Genomic DNA, 23,489 nt, shown 5'->3' on the forward strand with positions numbered 1-23,489 from the left:
GTAGTGCCACTTGTTTATTTTTGCTTTTGTTGTCTTTGCTTTTAATTTCAAATCCAAAAAATCATCGCCAAGATCAGTGTCAAGGAGCTTACTATTTATGTTTTCTTTTAGGAGTTTTATGGTTTCAAGTCATGTCCAAGTCTTTAATCCACTTTGAGTTAATTTTTGCACATGGTATGAGAATGGTCCAGTTGCCTTCTTTTGCATGTGGCTGTCCAGTTTTTCCAACATTGTTTATTGAAGAGACTGTCCTTTCCGCATTGCATAGTCTTGGCTTCTTTGTCATAAATTAATTGACCATATATGTATAGGTATACTTCTGAGCTCTCTATTCTGTTCCATCTGTTTTTATGCCAATACTACACTGTTTTGATTATGATAGCTTTGAAGCAGGGAGCATGACACTCCAGCTTTGTTCTTCTCTCTCAAGATTGCTTTGGCTCTTCAGGGTTTTTCATAGTTCCATACAAATTTTAGGATTGTTTGTTCTATTCATGTAAAAGAGGCCATTGGAATTTTCATAGGGATTGCATTGAATCTGTAGATTGCTTTGGGTAGAATGGACATTTTAACAATATTAATTCTTACAATCCATGTGCACAGAATATTTTTCCCTTTATTTGTATAGTCTTCAATTTTTTTCATTTTGTCTTATAGTTTTCAGTGTACAGATCTTTTACCTCTTTGGATAAATTTATTCCTAGGTATTTTATTCTTTTGGATGTAATTGTAAATGGGATTGTTTTCTTAATTTCTCTTTCTGATAGTTCATTATTAGTATATAGAAATGCAACAGATTTTTGTATATTGATTTTTTATCCTGCTACTTTATGAATTTGTTAGTTCTAACAGTTTTTTGGTGGAGACTTTAGGGTTTTTTACATATAACATTATGTTATCTGGACATAGTAACAGTTTTACTTCTTTCTTTCCAATTTGGATGCCTCTTATCTCTTTTTCTTGCATAATTGTTCTAGCTAGGACTTCCAATACTATATTGAGTGAAAGTGGCGGGAGTGGGCATCCTTACCTTGTCCCTGATCTTAGAGGAAAAGCTTTCAGCTTTTCACCGTTGAGTATGATGTTAGCTGTGGGCTAGACATTGATGGCCTTTACTATGTTTAAGTACATTCCCTCTCTATCTTCTTTGTTGAGAGTTTTTATAGTTATTGGATGTTAAATTTTGTCAAATGCATTTTATGCATCTGTTGAGATGACCATATGATTTTTATCCTTCATTTTGTTAATGTGGTCTGTCATGTTGATTGATTTGTGGATGTTAACTATTCTTGCGTCCCTGGAATAAATCCCACTTGATCATGGTGTATGATCCTTTCAACGTATTACTGAATTCAGTTTGCTAAAATTTTGTTGAGCATTTTTGAATCTATATTCATCAGGGAAATTGGCCTGAATTTGCTTTTCCTTTGGAATCCTTGTCTAGTTTTGTTATCAGGGAAATAATGGCCAGTAAAATGAGTTGAAAGTTTTCCTTCCTTAATTTTTGGAAGAGTTTGAGAGGATTGATATTCTCTGAAAATTTGGTAGAATTCACCAGTGAAGTCATTCAGTCCTGGACTTTTGCTTGTTGGGAGTTTTTTGATTACTGATTCAATTTCCTTACTAATAATTAGTCTGTTCATATTTCCTATTTCTTCATGATTCAGTCTCGGTAGGTTGTATGTTTCTAGGAATTTATTCATTTTTTTCTAGGTTGTGCAATTTGTTGGTGTATATTTGTTCATAGTAGTCCTCATAATCCTTTGTATTTCTGTGCTATCAGCTGTAACATCTTCTCTTTCATTCCTGTTTTTATTTAATTGAGGCCTCTCTCTATTTTTCCTGGTGAGTATAGCTAAAGGTTTGTCACTTTTGTTTATTATTTCAAAGAAACAGCTCTTAGTTTCATTGATCTTTTCTGTTGTTATTTAGTCTCTATTTCATTTATGTCTGCTCTGATCTTTGTTACTTCCTTCCTTCTACTAACTTGCAGCTTCATTTGTTCTTTTTCTAGTCCCTTGAGGTATAATGTTAGGTTGTTTACTGGATATTTTTCTTATTGCTTGATGTGGGCAGTTTTTGCTATGAACTTCCCTCTTAGAATTCCTTTTGCTGTGTCTATTAAATTTTGGTATGCTTTTTTTCCCATTCTTATTTGTCTCAAGTGATTTTTTGATTTCTCTTTTGATTTCTTCTTTGACCCATTGGTTGTTCAGTGACATGTTATTTAATCTCTACATACAGGTAAAATTTCCAGTTTCTTCTTGTAATTGATTTCTAGTTTCATATTATATTCGTAGGAAAAGATGCTTGATATGATCTCAATCTTCTTAAATTTATAAATACTCATTTTGTGGTCTAACATATGATCTATCCCAGTGAACATTCCATGTGTGCTTGAGAAGTATATGTATCCTGTTGCATTTGGATGGAATGTTTTGTATATATCTATTAAGTCCATCTGGTCTAACATGTCATTTAAGGTTGATGTGTCCTTATTGATTTTGTTTGGACGATCTACCTATTTATGAAAATGGGGTATTATAAGTCCCCTACTTTTATTGTATTACTGTCTATTTCTCCCTTGAGGTCTGTTAATATTTGCTTTATATATTTAGGTACTCCTATACTGAGTGCATAAATATTTACATATGTTATATCCTCTTGTTGGATTGATTCCTTTATTATTATGTAATGTCCATCTTTGTCTCCTAGTACAGTCTTTGTTTTAAAGTCTATTTTGTCTGATATAAGTATAGCTATCTCAGCTTTTTTTTTTTTTGGTTTTCATTTGCATGGCATATCTTTTTCCATCCCTTCACTTTTAGTCTGTTTGTGTCCTTACATCTGAAGAGTCTCTTGTAGATAACATATAAATGGGTCTATTTTTTTTTTTTAAATCCATTCAGCCACTCTATGTCTCTCTCTTTTTTTTTTGTGAGGAAGATTTGCTCTGAGCTAACATCTGTTGCCAATCTTCCTCTTTTTTTTTTTCTTGAGAAAGATTAGCCTTGAGCTGAGATCTGTGCCAATCTTCCTCTATTTTGCATGTGGGTCGCCACCACAGCATGGCTTGATGTGTGGTGTAGGTCCACACTTGTGATCCAAACCTGCAAACCTGAGCCACCAAAGCAGAGTGCGCTGAATTTAACAACCATGCCATGGGGCTGGCCCCCACTCTATGTCTTTTGATATAAGAATTTAATTTATTTACACTTAAAGTAATTGTTGATAGGGTGTACTTATTATAATATTGCTAATTGTTTTATGGCTGTTTTGTTGTTTCCCTCTGTCCCCTTTTCTTCTTTTGCTCTCTTCCTTTGTGGCTTGATTATGTTTTTAGTGGTATGTTTAGGTTCCTTTCTCTTTATATTTTGTGTATCTACTAAAGGTTTTTCCTTTGTTGTTACCATGAGGCTTACATATAACAAGTTATATTTATACCAGTCTATTTAAGTTGATAACTTAAGCTTGAACACATTCTAAAGCTCTACATTTTTATTCTCCCCCTCCATGTTTTCTATTTTTGATATCATCTTTTTCATCTTTTTATCTTGTGTATCCCTTAACTAATTATTGTAGTTATAGTTATTTTTACTTTTGTCTTTTAACCTTCATACTAGCTTTATAAGTTATTAATTAACCACCTTTACTATATACTTACCTTTACCAGTGAGATTTATGCATACATATGTTTTCTTGTTACTAATTAGCTCCCTTTATTTTCTGCTTAAAGAAATTCCTTTAACATTACTTGTAAGGCTAGTTTAGTAGTGATGATTTTCTTTAGGTTTTGCTTGTCTGGAAAACTCTTGATCTCATCTTCAATTCTGAATGACAACTTTGCTGGGTGGAGTATTTTGGTTGGAAGGGTTTTTTTTTTTTTTTTTTTTTTCATCCTGTTGAATATATGATGCCACTCCCTTCTGGCTTGCAAAGTTTCTTTTGAAAAATCTGCTGACGGTCCTATTGGGGTTCCCTTATACATAACAAATTGCATTTTTCTTGCTGCTTTTAAGATTCTCTCCTTGCCTTTAACTTTTGATATTTTAATTATAATGTGTCTTGGTGTGGGTCTCTTTGGGTTCTTCTCATTTAGAACTCTCAGAGCTTCCTGGATCTGGATGTTGGTTTCCTTCCCCAGATTAGGGAAGTATTCAGCCACTATTTCTTCAAATAAGTTTTCTGCCCCTTTCTCTCTCTTTTCTCCTTCTGAGGCTGCTTCAATGTTGATGTTGTCCTATAAGTCCTTTAAGATATCTTCACTTTTTCCCATTCCTTTTGCTTTTTGCTGCTCTGATTGGGTGACTTCCACTGTCATGTCTTTGAGTTCACTGATCCTACTGCTGTTTCATCTATTCTGCTGTTGAACCCCTCTAGTGTATTTTTTAGTTCAGTTATTGTGTTATTCAGTCTGTGACTTCTATTTTGTACTTCTTATATTTTCTATTTCTCTGTTGAAGTTCTCCTTGTGTTCATCCATTCTTCTCCCAAGCTCAGTGAGCATCCTTACAACCATTATTTTGAAATTTTTTATCAGATAAATCACTTATCTCCATTTAATTGAGGAATTTTTTCTGAAGTTTTATGTTGTTCTTTTGTTTGGAACATATTCTTCTATTTCTTCATTTTTCCTTGACTCTTTGTCTTGGTCTCTATGCATTAGATAAAATGGCCACCTCTCCCAGTCTTGAAGGAGTGGATTTTTATAGGGGATAAACCTTATTTTTCAATCCTGTCCTAGCTCTTGGTTGTCTCTTAAACTTTGTGATTTTCTAAGAAGCTTATTTAATTTTTAATGGCTTCCAGTATTTGAAAGTGTGCCAAGATCTATCAGTGTCTCAAAGGGAAGGATCTTGTTAGGCATCTAGATTCAGGCTGATGGAAGCCAGATCTTCAGGCAGAAGCTTTTAAAGTGTGCAAATATATACAGTTCTGTGGGACTAGAAGCATAAACCTCACTTGCCACCAGTGCCAGTCTATCTAGAGGTGTCCTCTGGATGGCAGGTGCAAAAATCAGGGTGCCAGGTGAATGTATTAGCTTCTTTGGGAGAGATTCTGGTGATCTGGAGTGAGGCAGAGAGAGAGAGCACAAAGATAGCATTACTTGGCCTAGTTCCCTGAGAACACCTCCATAGGCCTTTAGAAGTGTGCCAAACCTGAAACCTCCCCTTCTAGCCAAAGCTCCAGAAGAAGCTAATAGACCTCTTTCAGAGAGGCCTGTAGGTTTATTTCAGTCTGCTGTCTGTGCAGTGTGCTGGGGGTGGTAACCAGCCAAGAATGTTCTCTTTGTTAAAGTCCCATGGGACCTAGCAAGCCCCCCCCCCCGGCTACCAGAGCCAGATAATTAAGGGGCATTCTCTGGGTGGCATTGGCAAACTGGGCACCAGATGCATATAAAAGCTCCCCTCTCGGAAATACTGGCCCTCTGAAGCATGGCAGAAGGAAAGCAAAAAGACTGTACCTGTTGGCTGGAGGAAGGCAGAGAGAGATTGCAAAGATGGCACCCTCTAGCCTGTGTCCCAGGAGAGTACCCCAGCAGTCTTCTAGATGTGTGATAGTGTTATGAGAGGTTCGGGGATTCGATTGGAGATGTAAAAGACACTTTCCACTCCAAACAAATGGACTGAAGGTATATTTTATTATATAGAGGATAGTAAAGGCGACAGTTTGCAAACTGATCCAAATAGGTCAAATATTAAGAGGGAAAAAACATCAGCCCAACTGGAAAGGGAAAACACCCACATCGGCTGAAGAGAAATGACACAAATCAACTGGAGAGAGAAACACCAGGTTGACCGAAAAGAGAACACATCAAATCACTTACTACACATCAAATCAATTACTTCACATCAAATCAGTTACTCACAACATCCACGCCCCACTGCCGGGAGAGCCCTGTCAATCGACGCGGCTGGGCAAGGATCACACGTCCTGGGCAACGTGTCCCTTCCACAGGTGGAACTCTCACCGGGGCTCAGTTTCCAGCAGTTTTTATACCATCAGTAATTTTCAGAGTAAGCAATTACAGAGTTTGCAGAGCAAGAATTTAGTGTTTCCATGCACAAATTGTTATCAGTGGCGTACGTGCACTGAGCCCCCTGGCTAACGTCCCAGCCCAGTAGTTGTGTACGTGCATTGTTCTCTTTGGTTATCGTCTCAGCCCGGCACAGATGGCCAGTCCATTCCGGGCTACGACGCTCCAAGAGCCTTGAAATGTTACAACTTGCAACTCTCTCCGTGGGAGAAAGGCCAGTTCCCGGGAAAAGGCCAGTTCCCACCACACAGAAAGCAGCACAAAAAGTATTTCTTTTTGTGCTGGTGGCTGTAGGTCAATGGAGTGGCCAAACATGGCTGTACTCATGTCAAGACAGATAGGTTAAGGGCCTGCCCCTCAGGCTTATGTTATAAGATAAGGAAATAAGCCTCTTTCACTTAAAGTCTTGGTGCCTCTCAGTCACCTGCTTCTGTACTGGGCCCTGGGGTGGCTGAGTCCAAGGACATGAGCCCTGTAAGAGTCATTTCTCAGTTTGTTGTAGCCTTGTGGATCTCGTGGACACGAGCCCTGTTGATTTTCAAAGCTAGATGTTTTGGCGGCTCATCTCTCAAGTGCAGGTCTTAAAAGTTGAGGTGCCCAATGTGAGGTTCAAACCCTTCACTCCTCAGGGTGAAGCTCTGGGTGTTTGGTTCCCTCCTGAGTGTGTCGCTGCACCAGGGGTGGGGCTTATGGGGAGACCGTGTCTCCGTCTTTCCTATCTGCTTTGACGTGGATTCTTTTTCCCTTGCCCCATGTGTAGGAGTTGCTCAGATAGCTTTTAGGTTTTTTTCCAGAGGAATTTGTTCCATATGCAGCTGTAGATTTGGTGAGTCTGTGGGAGGAGGTGAGTTCAGGATCTTCCTACATCACCATCTTGAACCAGAACTCCTGTTAATAATTCTTGTTGTGATATTATATAATCATTCAAGCTTGTGTATAATTATTATTTGCATGGTATAAAATTTTCCATTCTTTTACTTTCTGTTTATCATGGATTTATATATTTTTTTATTTTTTTGTGAGGAAGATCAGCCCTGAGCTAACATCCGTGCTAATCCTCCTCCTTTTTGCTGAGGACGACCGGCTCTGAGCTAACATCTATTGCCAATCCTCCTCCTTTTTTTTTTCCCCTCAAAGCCCCAGTAGATAGTTGTATGTCATAGTTGCACAGCCTTCTAGTTGCTGTATGTGGGACATGGCCTCAGCATGGCCGGAGAAGTGGTGCGTCGGTGCCCGCCCAGGGTTCCGAACACGGGCCGCCAGTAGCAAAGCGCGCGCAGTTAACCACTAAGCCGCGGGGCTGACCCATAGTTTTATATTTAAAGTATATTTAAATCGGGGTGTTTAGAAAATTTATATTTAATATAATTAGCTGCATAATTGGCCTTAATTCTACAATCTTGCCATTTGTTTTCTATCATCTTGTCTTTATTCCTTTGTTACTCTTTTCCTGCCTTCTTTTGGATTGACTGTTTTTTCAAATTTCATTTGGCTTTTTAGCAACACCTCTTTGTGTTATTTTTCCAGCAGACATTCTAAGGTTTATAGTATGAATCTTTATCTTATCACAGTCTATATTGAAATAATATTATATTGTTTCATGTATTATGTAATACTTTATAACAGTATATTTTTATTTCCTCTTCTGAGTCTTACTTAGGTCATATGTTTTAGTTCTACATGCATTATAAATTCTATAATGCATTGTTTTTAATGTTGTTTTAAACAGTGAATTATCCTTTAAAAATTTAAAAATGAGAAAAATTGTCTATTCTATTTACCCACATTCTTATCACATCTAATTTATTTATTTCTTTGTGTATCAGATTTAAGTTTTTATCTACTATGATTTTCTGTCAGACTAAAAAAATTTCTTTAACATTGCTTTAAATGCAGCTCTGCTGGCAACACATTCTCTCAGATTTTGATTGTTTGAAAAAAAGTCTGTTATTTGACCTTCACTTTTAAAGAATCTTTTAATCAGATATATATAATTCTAGGTTGACAGTTTTGTCTTTTCTCTTCACTTTAAAGATGTCATTCATTGTCTCTTTGTTCACATTGTTTTAAAAGAGAGGTCTGTGGCTATTTTTAACTTTGTTTCCCCCCACGCAGTATGTTTTTTATTCTATGACTATTTTTTAAGTATTTTCCCTTAAGTTTCTAGCAATTTGATTATGGTGAGGTTTGGTGTTTGTGTGTATATTTTCTGATAAGTGTTCATTAAGCTACTTGGATCAGTGGGTTCATAGTTTTCATCAAATTTCATAAAATTTTGACCATTTTTTTTTAATACTTTTTGCATCCTTTCCCTTTTATGGGACTCCAATTAGACTGCTTAATTTTGTTCCACAGATCACTGAAGCTTTCTTCATTGTTTTTTATTCTTTGCTTCAGTTCAGAGAGTTTCTTTTGCTATATCTTTGTTTTCTCATTGTTTCTCCTACAGTGTCTAATCTGCTCCTAATTCCATCCAGTTTAATTTTCATTTCAGATGTCGTACTTTTTTAGCTCTAGAAGTTCCATTTGGCTCTTTTTTTATCTTTCACTTCTATTCACACTAGGTTCAGGTTCTTCTTTTAAATATTTGAAAAAATATATAATAGCTGTTTTAGAATCCTTGTCTACTAATAACACCATCTCTGTCATTTCTGGGTCCAATTCCATTTACCAAGTTTTCTCTTGACTAAGGGAAACATTTTCCTATTTCTTGAGATATTGTGAATGCTAGGTTCTTGTGTGATAGATTTTTTTTGTCTTTCTTTAATGATTGTTGGTAGTTCATTATTGGGCAGTTAAGGTCCTTGTAGATATACTTGATTCCTTTAGGGATTCTTCTTCTTTGTCATAGTTCATCTAGAGTAGCTTCTACTCTAGAGGTGATTTGGCCATACTACTAAGGCATGCCCCTTTAGGGTTTCTACTGAATATCCAAAGTGTTCATGAGATCTCTCCATTCTGGCTGTATATTAATTTTTATTGTTGCTATAACAAATTACTACAAACTTAATGGCTTAAAACAACACCTGTTTATTATCTCAGAGTTTCTGTAGGTCAGAAGTCTGGGATTGTGGTTGGATTCTATATCTAGAGTCTTACCAGGCTAAAATCCAGGTATTAGCCAGGGCTGCTATTCTCATCTGGGGCTCTGGGTCCTCTTCCAAGCTCAAGTTTTTCACCGGAACTCAGTTCCTTGTGGTTGTATGACTCAGGTACCCATTTCCTGATGCATGGCTCTCTTCATATTCAAGCCAGTAACAATGCATTGAATCTTTATTATGCTTTTGAATCCCTCTGACTTTCTCCTCTGCCACATCTCCCTGCCTTCCTCTTCTACTTTTAAGGCCTCTTGTGTTCTATTGGGCCCACCCAGATAGTTCAAGATAATCTCCTTAGCTTAAGGTCAGGTGATTAGTAACCTTAATTACATCTGCAAAGTCCCTTTGGGCATGTAATGTAAAATAACCACAGGTGTGACACCAGACGACTAAGATCACAGGAACCAAAATTCTGCCTACCACAGGCTGGGAGGAACACAAAAATCTCAGCACTAAGTGATCTCTAGGGATTATTTGGCTGACAATTCCTTAGTATTTCCTTGCTTGACCTCATGAGTTTGACCCATATGAGTGCACTTTACTATCCAGCAATAGATTCAAGGGCTTCCCTATGCAGTTATCTGGAGGTATTTCTTTGTGTAGTTTCCTCCTCTCTAGTACTCTGCCTTGCAAATTACAGTCCTCTAAGCCTCTCAGAACTCTCATATTTGACTCCCATATCTGCTGTGACTTCTTTGAGTTCTCCCTCACTGCACCATGGTTCACGAAGTGTCTTGAGACTGAAAGCTGGGACAATTGTTCAATGTCATATATATTTTATTGTTTTATGTGGTTTCATATATTTTGTCCAGTTTGCTAGGTGTTTATGATTGGAGTGTAAGTCCCAACCAGTTCCTCCATCATGGCTGGCCAGGAGGTTTTTACTTACTGTTTTATCCATCAGTTAGAGGCATTGTTCTTTTGCATGCTCAAACTGTCCCAAGCTTGCCCAGTTTGAGCCCCTTCAAGCTGGTTCTTGTATTCTCCTGACATATCCCTCTATTAGTTTTTGAACATTTATTTGCTTTCTAGCAAACAACACAAGCTATACTTGCTTTGTATATTCCCTGTTCAGGACTGGGATCATCCATTCTCCAAATATCCCTGGTTTCTTTTGGTGAAGAATGGTATTTAGAAACCAAGTCCTGGGCATTAGGTGTATTCATTGCTACTGAGATGCGTCTAGGAATTTTCAAACAACAGACGTTTAAGGCATTTTTAATCAAAATGAGAGGGACAGAGCAGAAAGTTGCTAGTTGACATTCTCTAAGAACTTTGAAGGATTGGACAATCAGTGTTTGAATATCTAGGATGATAGAGAGATATGATGGAGACAATGGCATGTTTTAGGGAGAAGGCTGCCTTGGGTGAAGGTTTATGTTGAAAGAAAAGCATATCTCTTTCAATTTATTGGACCATAAATTTTATCTAAATCATTGATTCTCAAATGGGGCATTATCTGCCCCACTCTCAGGCCTTTAGAAATGTGTTTGGGTCATCAGGAGAGAGTGCTATTGGAAACTGGTACACTAGAGGCCAGAGATGATAAATGTCCTGCAATACTTAGGACATGTCTGCATAATAAAGAATTGTTCCACCCAAAATGCCAAGCATGCTTTTTTGATCAATACAAATTGTCCAATAATTTCACATCCACATATGGAACATTGTTATATGTTTTGACACACTTATCTGACTTTGGGTAAATTGCCAGAATAAGATCATCAGGTCTGGCTTGAAAATTATAGATATTATCCCACATTTCTTTTGATGTACTGGCAAAGGGACTCCATCCACTTCCAAAATGTTAAATTGTGTTGACTTCTTTCCCAGGTTATAAACATTCTTTTTAACCTGCTCCACTGAGACGAGGAATCTGGGATTGATATCGTCACCTCTATTTAAAATAAAATATGTTTTATGGCTCATGGTTAGGGTTTCCATCTTACTGCTGTGGATTAGGATGTTATAAAATTAATGAAAGCTAACAGACACAAAGTGCAAACTTTACATACTTTGTTTATTTAATCCTCACAACAGCCACATAAAGTAGGTAATATTATTTCTGTTTTTCAGATGAGGAAGCTGGGGTTTTTATAGGTTAAGAAATTTGATAAACATAAAACAACCTGCAATTGCTGCAGCTGAGATATACACTCAAACAGTCTGTTTCCCAGTCCATGTTCTAACAACCATATCACCTGTTGGATTAGTAGAGAAAATAATAACCTCATATATTGCTTCATAATTTTCAAAATGTCTTCTATAATCAGAAATGAGGCTATTGCAGTGAACAAATTTCAAAGCAATGGTTTTGAGGGACTTTGTAGAGTCGATTTTCTTGTTATTTCTATACTGAGAAATCTTCAAAAATAGGCTTATTACATAGAGTTTGTTCATTTATGGGATAATTTTTCAAATATCAGCCATAGGCTTACAGTGAGAAAAGCTCTCATGTATCCATAAAAGTTTTCTAACTCCAGAGAATTGAGATTAAGTTGGGGTATACCTGGAACATTTAATCCTACTGTTCACATTCAAGTCCTGTATCCCATTTGGAAGAGAAGAAAAGAATCCTTTCAGAATCAGTCTTATATTAGTTGTCAAAAAACAACCTATGTATTGAGATGAAAAAATGCAACATAAGTATTTAGGGTAAGGATGACACATTAAATGAAAAAATATATGAATATACAATGAATATACATACAAAAATATATGAATGTACAATGTCTTTCATATAGTAAATTTTGAACAAATATTAGTTCCCCCTTTCTTAATTATAAGAGGAAATATTAAACATGTGGCAAAATATCTAGAGGAATATATTTTTGTAGTTTGCTAATCAGTGTTCCAAGAGAAAGGGGTGCCATGGTGAGATAAATTTGGGGAACTGCTACGATATACAGAGTGAAACAGGTTTCCTCCTGCAGGATCTCAGAGACTTGAATTTAGTAATGGAGATTTTGAGTCCCTAAGAGAAGATTCTAGTTTGCAGCATTTCTAAATCCTGGAAATCTTTTATTTTTTACAAATAGAATTCTCACAGAATTTGCATTCTTTAGAACCTACAATGGGAAAATCTGGCCTTGGTATATAGAAAAGCAGAGGAGGACTCTAGTGTCATCATGGCCACCTGGGCTCACTCTCAACCTTTGCTCTTGTATTAAATCCAAAGAAGTATGCAAGATTTTATTTATTTTGGGCACCAGACTCAGGTACAGTGACCTTTTTTTGCTTTCATTTCAAGGTGTAGATGTTTTTCTCCCTGAATGTGGTATGTGCAATGTTTCGTTGTACTGGAAGCAGGCAAAACGTCAGTTTTTACTTCCATACATGTCATCCTCTTTAAAACATATAAATTTAAATATATGTAATGTGTTTTAATAAATTGAAATTGTACTTGTTAATACCAAATTATCCCATTTTTGGCAGTTGGAGCCTCTTCACGTTGGCTCCTGAGTTCTTTTGACATGATCTGAGTCATTGTTAACATCTTCCTTGCTGTATATTATGACAAGAAGTTCCAGGCTCATTTTGGAAAGTTATCATCCTAGACTAGGAATCAGCCATATCTCCAAGGAGCCCTAGCTTCTGTTTGTAGAGAAAGGAATATAGAGCCTCAAAATGTGTACTAGGCATTCTCATTGTTATTGTGTTCATTGGTTTTTAGGATCTTTCAGTGGTCATAGTTAAAAATATGCAGTTTTTGAGGAGGAAATCTTAATGAGTTCATACTCATGTTTCCATTTCAAATTTAGGTTTACAGGGTTTTATTTAACTACCTCAAACTTATATTTATATCACCTTACTTTTGTGCCAAAAGTCCTGGATCTAACAAACTTTTTTCCAAAATTAGCACAATTTTAATTATGAATACAGACCTTGACATCCTAAAGAAGATATTACTTATCAAATCCAATAGCATATTAAAATTTTATGACTCATTTAAGAATGGTTCAATATCAGAAAATCCTATCAAAGTAATTTACCATAATCATGAACTAAATAACTCTATCGTGGCAAAAAAATCAGCACCTCTTTATGATTAAGCAATAATAATAAAAATGATAACAACTAAAACCTTTCAGAAACTGGATTTAGAAGAATATTTCCTTAACTTGATATAGACTGCTTGAGAAAAAACCGCAGAAAATATCCACCTCATGAGGAAAGTCTAGATGTATTACCTGTAATATCTGCAACAAGATTTGAATGTGCTATAACTGCTACTGACCAACATGCTACTAAATCTCCTGAACAATGAGTTAGACAAGGAAAAAACATATAAAAACTACAATTAGAGAGACAATACTTATCATTTTCAGAAGATGAGAAAATCGACAGGGAAAACAAAACTCATAAATTAAAAGAACCATGGTAATTAGTTATTGTTACAAAGTTGTTGATTCATGATGATTGGCAGCCCAATCAATAGTGCTCTTCATAGAGATAATAACTCTTAAAATATAATAAAACCCAAGTAATATATATAAATATGCATAAATATTTGTAGAGAAAAATGAAACTTCAGGATTTAAAAAAGTACTGAATGAAACTGTCAAATTTTCCTGAGTTAATCCACAGATTGCAGGCAATCCCAATAAAAATTTCAAAAGGATTTGAGGTAAACTTGACAAGCTGTTTTTAAAATTTATGTAGAACAATAAAGGAATGTGAACAGATAAGACAATTTGGGAAAGAAAAACAAATCAGAGATTAATCTTCTTACCAGATATTAAGAAGTATTTTAAATTCATAATAATAAAAATTGTGAGCTACTGGAGCTGAGAAAGACAGATCAATGGAATGAAATAGCACCTTGAAGCAGACCCATGTAGTTATGGAAATTTGTAGATAAGAGTGGTGACGTTACAAATATGAGAGGCAAGAAGGCATTACTTTCTAAGTAAGTTGGGACAAATACTTCAGTATATGTAGAAAAATAAAGTTGGGATCTACTTCATAGAATACATAAAAATAAACTCCAGGCAAGAAGTCAAGATGGTGGTGTAGGCAGACTCTGAACTCACCTCCTCCCACGGACACAGCCAATTTACAAATACTCGTGGAAAAATTACCCCTGAGACAGAACTGAAAACTGGGTAAGAGGAACTCCTGCAACAACGGACAATCCTAACTGAGGTAGAAGAGGCAGAAACTCCCTTCTGGAGAGGAAAAGCGCCGCCTTCACAAGCCGACAGCGTCACAGCTGCCTAGGAGCAGCCCAAAGGTACGCAGCCTCCCTGGAGGCACGGGGCCCTGAGACAGGGAGCGGCCCCCCTGTGGGCATTTTGTGGACCCAGCACAATCGAGAGGAGTGGCAGACTATCTGACTTTGCCTGGTACTAAAACATTGGGGAATATCCCCAGGAAAGCTGGTTCCCAAAGACATTAAAACCGGCTCTTAAAGGGCCCACGCTCAAACTCACCCATTTCAGAAAGCAACCTAAAATCACCAGAAAGAAAGGTGTACAGTGCTTTGGTGAAAAGAGACTCACCAAAGGCCCTGTGTGCATCTCGGTGAGAGGTGAGACCTCTCCAGGGACTGGGACATTGGTGGTGACCATTGTTGTGGCCTGGTTTGGGTGTGCTGACACAGACGCCATTGGAGTTATCACTGGGGCCTGCTAGCCGAGGGTCTGCCCCACCAGATAGAGCACCGATTTAATCCAGCTCAGCCAGGGCAGGCAGCCCACCCTAGAGACTGGCCCCACTCAACAACAAACCTTGAGGCAACTTGTGGGCCGGCATAGATTGGTGACTGGATTCTCTGCAGCCTGGCAACTGAGCCAACTTCAGTGGGGCAGGGCACACACAAGGAGCGGGTGAAGAGTGTGGGGCAGTGGTGGTGTGTGTTCTCCCGCCATGGAGAGACTGGATCCGCTTCGGGAGGTCAGGGCACACACACGGGGCAGGACTGTGTTGACTGTGTGTGTGGACCTGTGGGCGGCAGGGCTTGTCAGCTGCAGAAGACTTGTGCTTCTCAAAGACCCACATGGGGGTTTGCTCCACCTTCCAAAGCCTGAAACAATTGGGTCCTCCTGTGCCTAAGGCCAGCCCCACCCAGCTGCAATCCTCAGAGAACTGACAAGAGACCTAAAGGCTGGAGGCTTATAGCAGTTGTAAGGCCCTGAGCCAAACAACCTGTCACACTGGGGGTCTACTCACTTAAAAGAAACACTGCGACACAAATGTGGTAGTAGAACTTGCAGCCAACTGTGCTGGGGCTCCCCACACCTGATAAAGAGACTGAAGGGCCCACAACAACTACAAGCAGCTGAGCATTACAACAGCTGGCCAGGAGCATAACTCGGCCTCCGTGGGTGCCTACAGGGAGAGCAAACAGACCACAACAGAAGGACACACGTAGCCCACATAGGGGTCACCCCTGGAACATTGAGAACTGAGGGAAGCACACTGCAGGTCTCCTAAGCTATCACTTACATAAGGTCACCTATCCAAGATCAGGAGACATAGCTGAGCTACCTAATACATAGACACAAACAGGGAAAGAAGCAAAATGAGGAGGCAAAGGAATACATTCCAAGTAAGAGAACAGGACAAAACCCCAGAAAAGGAACTAAGCAAAACAGACATGAGCAACCTACCTGACAGAGAGTTCAAACAAAGAGTGTTAAGGATGCTCACTGATGTGGGGAGAAGAACAGATGAACTCAGTGAGAATGTCAACAAAGAAATGGAAGATATAAAAAAGAACCAATCAGAAATGAAGAATACAACACTGGAAATGAAAAATTCACTAGAGGGACTCAAAAGCAGAGTAGAGGATACAGAAGAATGGATCAGTGAGCTGGACGAAAGACTAGAAGAAATTACGCAAGCTGAACAGGTAAAAGAGAAAAGAATTAAAAAGAGTGAGGACAGTCTAAGGGACCTCTGGGACAACATCAAGCGCACTGACGTCCGTGTTATAGGTGTCCCGGAAGGAGAAGAGTGAGACAAAGGGGCAGAGAATCTATTTCAAGAAATAATAGATGAAAATTTCCCTAACCTAAGGAAGGAAACAGACATCCACGTACAGGAAGCACAGAGAGCACCAAACAAGATAAACCCAAAGAGGCCCACACCAAGACACATCATAATCAAAATGTCCAGAATTAAAGATAAAGAGAGAATCCTAAAAGCTGCAAGAAAAAGTCAAGTTACATACAAAGGAAACCCCATAAGGCTATCAGCTGACTTCCCAGCAGAAACCTTACAGGCTAGAAGAGAGTGGCACGATATATTTAAAGTGCTAAAAGGAAAACACTTACGGCCAAGAATACTCTACCCAGCAAGGTTATCATTCAAAATGGAAGGAGAGATCAAAAATTTCCCAGACAAGCAAAAATCAAAGGAGTTTGTCACCAAGAAACCAGTGCTACAAGAAAGGTTAAAGGGACTGATTTAAGGGGAAAAGAGAAGACCACAAATAGGAAAAATTCTCTATTTCCATGATAAGAGGGTAATGGATACAAATGCACAAAAAAGAGGTTAGATATGAAATCAAAAATATAAAAGGAGGGAGGAGGGGAGTTAAAGAGTAGAGCTTTCAGACAGAGGTCAAACTAAAGAGACCGTCAATTCTGTATAGAAGAAGGAAGGAACAGAGAAGCACTACTAAAACACTGAGAAAAAAAAAAGTTAAAAAGTGGCAGTAAGTACATACTTATCAATAGTTACTTTAAACGTCAATGGACTAAATGCTCCAATTAAAAGGCATAGGGTGGCTGACTGGATAAAAAAACAAGACCCATATATATGCTGCATACAAGAGACACACTTCAGACCCAAAGACACTCATAAACTGAAAGTGAAGGGATGGAAAAAGATACTCCATGCAAATGGCAATGAAAAGAAAGCTGGGGTAGCAGTACTTATATCAGACAAAATAGACTTTAAAACAAAAACTGTAAAAAGAGACAAAGAAGGGCATTACATAATGATCAAGGCAACAATCCAACAAGAGGATATAACACTTGTAAATATCTACGCACCCAATGTAGGTGCACCTAAATATATAAAGCAATTATGAACAGACATAAAAACAGAAATAGACAGTAACACGATAATAGTAAGGGACTTGAACACTCCACTTACACGAACAGATAGATCATCCAAACAGAAGATCAATAAGAAAACATTGGCCTTAAATGATACACTAGAACAGATGGACCTAGTAGATATATACAGAGCATTCCATCCAAAAACCGAAGAATACATGTTCTTTTCAAATGCACATGGAACATTCTCCAGGATTGATCACATATTAGGCCACAAAACAAGTCTCCATAAATTTAAGAAGATTGAAATAATACCAAGCATCTTTTCTGACCACAACGGTATGAAACTAGAAATCAACTATAGGAAGAAAATCAGAAAAGCCACAAATACATGGAGATTAAACAAAATGCTACTGAACAACGACTGGGTCAATGAAGAAATCAAAGAAGAAATCAAAAAAATACCTAGAGACAAATGAAAATGAAAATATGACATGCCAGAATTCATGGGATACAGAAAAGCGGTTCTAAGAGGGTAGTTTATAGCAATACAGGCTTATCTCAACAAACAAGAAAAATCTCAAATAAACAATCTAACAATGCACCTAAAGGAACTGGAAAAAGAAGAACAAACCAAGCCCCCAATCAGTAGAAGAAGGGAAATAATAAAAATCAGAGCAGAAATAAATGAAATAGAGACCAAAAAAAACAATAGAAAATATTAATAAAACCAAGAGCTGGTTCTTTGAAAAGATAAACAAAATTGACAAACCTTTAGCTAGACTCACCAAGAAAAAAAGAGAGAAGGCACAAATAAGTAAAGTCAGAAATGAAAGAGGAGAAATTACAACAGACACCTCAGAAATACAAAAGATTATAAGAGAATACTATGAAAAGCTATATGCCAACCAATTCGACAATCTGGAAGAAATGGATAAATTCTTAGAATCATACAACCTTCCAAAACTGGATCAAGAAGAAGCAGAGAATTTGAATAGACAAATCACCAGTAAGGAGATTGAAACAGCAATCAAAAACCTCCCCAAAAATAAAAGTCCAGGACCAGACGGCTTCCCTGGTGAATTCTACCAAACACTCAAAGACGACTTAATACCTATCCTTCTCAAACTCTTCCAAAAAATTGAGGAGGGAGGGAAGCTCCCTAACTCATTCTACGAAGCCAACATTATCCTGATACCAAAACCAGACAAGGACAACACAAAAAAAGAAAATTACAGGCCAATATTACTGATGAACATTGATGCAAAAATCCTCAACAAAATACCAGCAAATCGCATACAACAATATGTTAAAAAGATTATACGCCATGATCAAGTGGGATTTATTCCAGGTTCCCAAGGATGGTTTAACATTCGCAAATCAGTCAACATGATACACCACATTAATAAAATGAAGAATAAAAATCACATGATCATTTCAATAGATGCAGAGAAAGCATTTGACAAGATACAGCATCCATTTATGATAAAAACTCTGAATAAAATGGGTATAGAAGGAAAGTACCTCAACATAATAAAGACCATGTATGAGAAACCCACAGCTAATATCATCCTCAATGGTGAAAAACTAAAAGCTATCCCTCCAAGAACAGGAACCAGACAAGGATGCCCACTGTCACCACTCCTATTTAACATAGTACTGGAAGTCCTAGCCAGAGCAATCAGGCAAGAGAAAGAAATAAAAGGGATCCAAATTGGAAAGGAAGAAGTGAAACTGTCACTATTTGCAGATGACATGATTTTATATATAGAAAACCCTAAAGAATCCACCAGAAAACCTTTAGAATTAATAAATGAATATGGTAAAGTTGCAGGATACAAAATCGACACACAAAAATCAGCTGCATTTCTATACACTAACAATGAGGTAGCAGAAAGAGAAATTAAGAATACCATCCCATTTACAATTGCAACAAAAAGAATAAAATACCTAGGAATAAACTTAACCAAAGAGGTGAAAGATCTGTACATGGAAAACTATAAAACAAATTGAAAGAAATTGAAGAAGACACAAAGAAATGGAAAGGTATTCCGTGCTCTTGGATTAGAAGAATTAACATAGTTCAGATGTCCATACTTCCTAAAGCAATCTATAGATTCAATGCAATCCCTATCAAAGTTCCAACAACACTTTTCACAGAAATAGAACAAAAAATCCTAAAATTTATTTGGAACAACAAAAGACCCTGAATAAGTAAAGGAATCCTGAGAAAAAAGAACAAAGCTGGAGGTATCACACTCCCTGATTTCAAAATATACTACAAAGCTATAGTAACCAAAACAGCATGGTACTGGCACAAAAACAGACACACAGATTAATGGAATAGAATCGAAGCCCGGAAATAAACCCACACATCTATGGACAGCTAATCTTTGACAAAGGAGCCAAGAACATACAATGGAGAAAAGAAAGTCTCTTCAACAAACAGTGTTGGGAAAACTGGACAGCCACATGCAAAAAAATGAAAGTAGACCCTTACCTTATACCATACACAAAAATTAACTCCAAATGAATTAAAGACTTGAATGTAAGACCTGAAAATATGAAACTTCTAGAAGAAAACATAGGCAGTACGCTCTTCGACATCGGTCTTAGCAACATATTTTCAAGCACCATGTCTGACCGGGCAAGAGAAACAATAGAAAAAATAAATAAATGGGACTACATCAAACTAAAAAGCTTCTGCACAGCAAAGGAAACCATCAACAAAACGAAAAGACAACCTAACAATTGGGGGAAGATATTTGCAAACCATACATCTGATAAGGGCTTAATCTCCGAAATATATAAAGAACTCATGCATCTCAACAACAAATAAACTACCAACCCAATTAAAAAATGGGCAAAAGACCTGAACAGACATTTCTCCAAAGAAGATATACAGATGGCCAACAGGCACATGAAAAGATATTCAAAATGATTAACTATCAGGGAAATGCAAATCAAAACTACAATGAGATATCACCTCACACCCGTCAGAATGGCTATAATTAACAAGACAAGAAACAACATGTGTTGGAGAGGATGTGGAGAAAAGGGAACTCTCATACACTGCTGGTGGGAGTGCAAACTGGTGCAGCCACTATGGAAAACAGTGTGGAGATTCCTCAAAAAATCAAGGATAGAACTACGGTATGATCCAGCTATTCCACTGCTGGGTATTTATCCAAAGAACTTAAAACACCAATGCATAAAGATACATGCACCCCTGTGTTCATTGCAGCGTTATTCACAATAGCCAAGACTTGGAAGCAACCTAAGTGCCCATCAAGGGACGAATGGATAAAGAAGCTGTGGTATATATACACAATGGAATACTACTCAGCCATAAGAAACGATGAAATCCAGCCATTTGTGACAACATGGATGGACATTGAGGATGTAATGCAAAGTGAAACAAGTCAGAGGGAGAAGGTCAAATCCCGATGCAAAGTGAAACAAGTCAGAGGGAGAAGGTCAAATCCCGTATGATTTCCTTCATTAAGTAGTAGATAACAACAACAGTAAACAAACACAGAGACAGAGATTGGATTGGTGGTGACCAGAGGGGAAGGGGGGAGGGTGGACAGCAAAAGGAATAATTCGGCACATGTGTGTGGTAATGGGTTGTAATTAGTATTTTGGTGGTGAACATGATGTAATCTATGCAGAAATAGAAGTATAATGATATACACCTGAAATTTATACAATGTTATAAAGCAATGTTACTGCAATAAACAAAAAATTAAAAAAAAAACAAAAAAACTCCAAACTTATTAAAGTCTAAAATGTGAGTCACATATAGAACCAGTAGGATAAAATGTGAGGGAATATCTTCATGATTTGCTAATCAGTTATTAAACAGAAACTATAACATGGAAATTTGATGGATTTTAGTAGAACAGAATTAAAAATCCTTGATTAGCTCTAGACTCCAAGGATAGACATAATAGAACAGAAGCAGAATGGGAAAGCATATTTGCTGTATCTCAAACTGACACACATTAATATCTAAAGTAATTAGGGAATGTCTCCAAAGAAACAAGAAATGAAGAAAACCCTAAAGAAAAATTGGTAAAACATATAAATAGGTATTTCATAGTAATATAAGTTTATAATACTGTAGAATTTAGGATTAAGAGACTCTCCAAGGATGAGGCAACCTGCTCTTAACTCAGAAGGAGATAACTTGTGGGTCCCCTGAGGACTGATGTGATTACCATCAAGGTTGGCAACACTTTGGGCCTTGGAAGTTCAAGGGTTTTTAAGACCTTTGATAATTATATTTCTAGAATTCCATTAGTTTTCTGTATCTTTCCTGGACTTTGTGGATGATGAGGGCAGTCGAGATTCTGAGTAAAAGGTAAAACTTTACAAATTTCTTCAAACATGATACCGTGAAATGTGTGCCCCTATTGTTGGACAGGTAAGTTGGGACTCTTCTAGTTGGGGATACAAAATCAAGTAAATTTCTTTCTACTGTTACAACCATAGCTCTCCTTCAGCAAGTTAAAGCCTCAGTCCACCCCAAGAAAAAACAACGAGCAGACTGTACTCACAGCCCACTTGTGTTCACAGAGGCCTGGAGATTTGGGTTCCTGTCTGTGTCCCATCTTTACAGTCCTGCTGAGACGGTGTCATTGGCAGACAGGACAAGCTCTGGAAACATCCTTGGCAAGATACTTAAAATTATCCACCTATGTTCCTTTAATATCAAGGCCAATGTGTCTCTGTTCTTGTCAGTAATCTTATGAAGCATTTTTTGTTAAACTTTACTTGCATTTGGCTATTGTCTTGGGTAATAGCAAAGCACATTGAGGTTCTTTAATTTGCCGTCAATTTTATAGTAGTTCCTATAGAAGTCAAGTATTCTTTTTTGTTTCTAAAGCATTTTGAAGATGTGGACTTGCCCCAAATCACATATCTCGTGTCCATATAAATATTCAGTCTTTTATCTTTGTCAGTTGTCAGGGTTGGCTGAGGGCAATTAAGCTAGCCACGTGAACTGATTTAATTTCTTTGAGAAATTTAAATTTCAAGGGTTAATTGAAGTTTCTGGTAGCATAGCCAGCACGGCAACTTTTAGTGATTTAAGTCGTTGTTGTTGTTTTTTTAAATGAACCATCAAAAAGCACAATTAAATCAGATAATCCAAGGAGTTTCTGTCTGGAAAGTCTGTAGGGTGCATGGCTAGTTACCTAACAGAGGGGAAGTAACCATGGGGTTTTCCTTCTTCAGGTGAAAGGATAAAGGAGGTTGGGTTTAGAGTGTTGCTGAGATAGACAGTGGTGTGTGAAGGGTAAAACAGTATTTCAAAGGAGATTAGGTCACCAGCTGAAAAGTGGTAAGTATTTTCTGTCAATAGAAGCTCTTCTTGAGGAATCTTATAGAACATTTTCAGTCACCAAAAATATAACTGAAAAAGAAAATGGAAAAGAATTAGACATGAGTCTTGAATCTATCTAACAGTAATATTAAAATCAAATAAATTTGGATTAGGGTGACCTAAAAGAATATAAATTTTATATGTTCTAATAATGTATAAACACTTTTAAGGAGGCCAAAAATAAACATATGTGTATTATCATTCAAAGAATTTGGATATTTTCTAAGTAAGACATAGATACCCTTTACTTTACCTTTATTCATAAAATGAAAATGAATTAGCCCCAATAAGTCTGTTCAATCTTGAAGTAACTTCAGTCTTTACTGATGATACCAGGTACTTGATTTTAGTTTTTTTCAATGATATAAAGCACATTGTTAGTTTCAATTGACATTTTTCAAGATAGAAAAATAGGCAATGGTTCTAGTAATTACTATGGACTCAAAATGTACTTAATAGTTTTGCCAGTTTACTTTTCCATTGAACAAATATTTTACAGTACTTATTCTTTGTAAACTTGGAGGTATAGTAGGCCTATGAAAGACACTGGGGATGAAGGGGGGAGCAAGATGCACATGGTCATTGCCTTCACAGAATATATAGTCTGGTTGTAAAGACAGACAATGAATAAGTAAATGGCAAAAAGTGAGAGTAGAGTCATGAAAATGGAAGCATCATGTGTTAGGAAAGCATACAGCAGGGACACAAAACAATGAGGGGTGGGGTCAGGATTGTTTTGCTGGAGGAAGTGACATTTGGTCTGAAAGCTGGAGGATGAATTTGTTTTAATCAGATGGGGATGAAATGGAAGTAGGTTCCTGGCTGAAATGTGGAAGTACATGCCACTCTCAAGAAATAAACGTGTACAGTTTGGATGAAGCATTGTCTAGAGAGGGATCAGAGAAGAGCATGACAGAAGACCACCAAATAATATCTTGGTAAAGTTACCAAATGTCAAAAAT

At 37.2% G+C, this 23,489-nt stretch overlaps 1 pseudogene; it reads right to left on the minus strand.

The window, feature by feature from the left end:
• Positions 1–11,064, minus strand: part of LOC131399959 (sulfotransferase 1C3-like) — a 33,512-nt pseudogene extending 22,448 nt beyond the window's left edge.
• Positions 11,065–23,489: the final 12,425 nt, after the last annotated feature.

Source organism: Diceros bicornis, chromosome 40 (assembly GCF_020826845.1).
Source record: "Diceros bicornis minor isolate mBicDic1 chromosome 40, mDicBic1.mat.cur, whole genome shotgun sequence".
NCBI classification, from domain to species: Eukaryota; Metazoa; Chordata; class Mammalia; order Perissodactyla; family Rhinocerotidae; genus Diceros; species Diceros bicornis.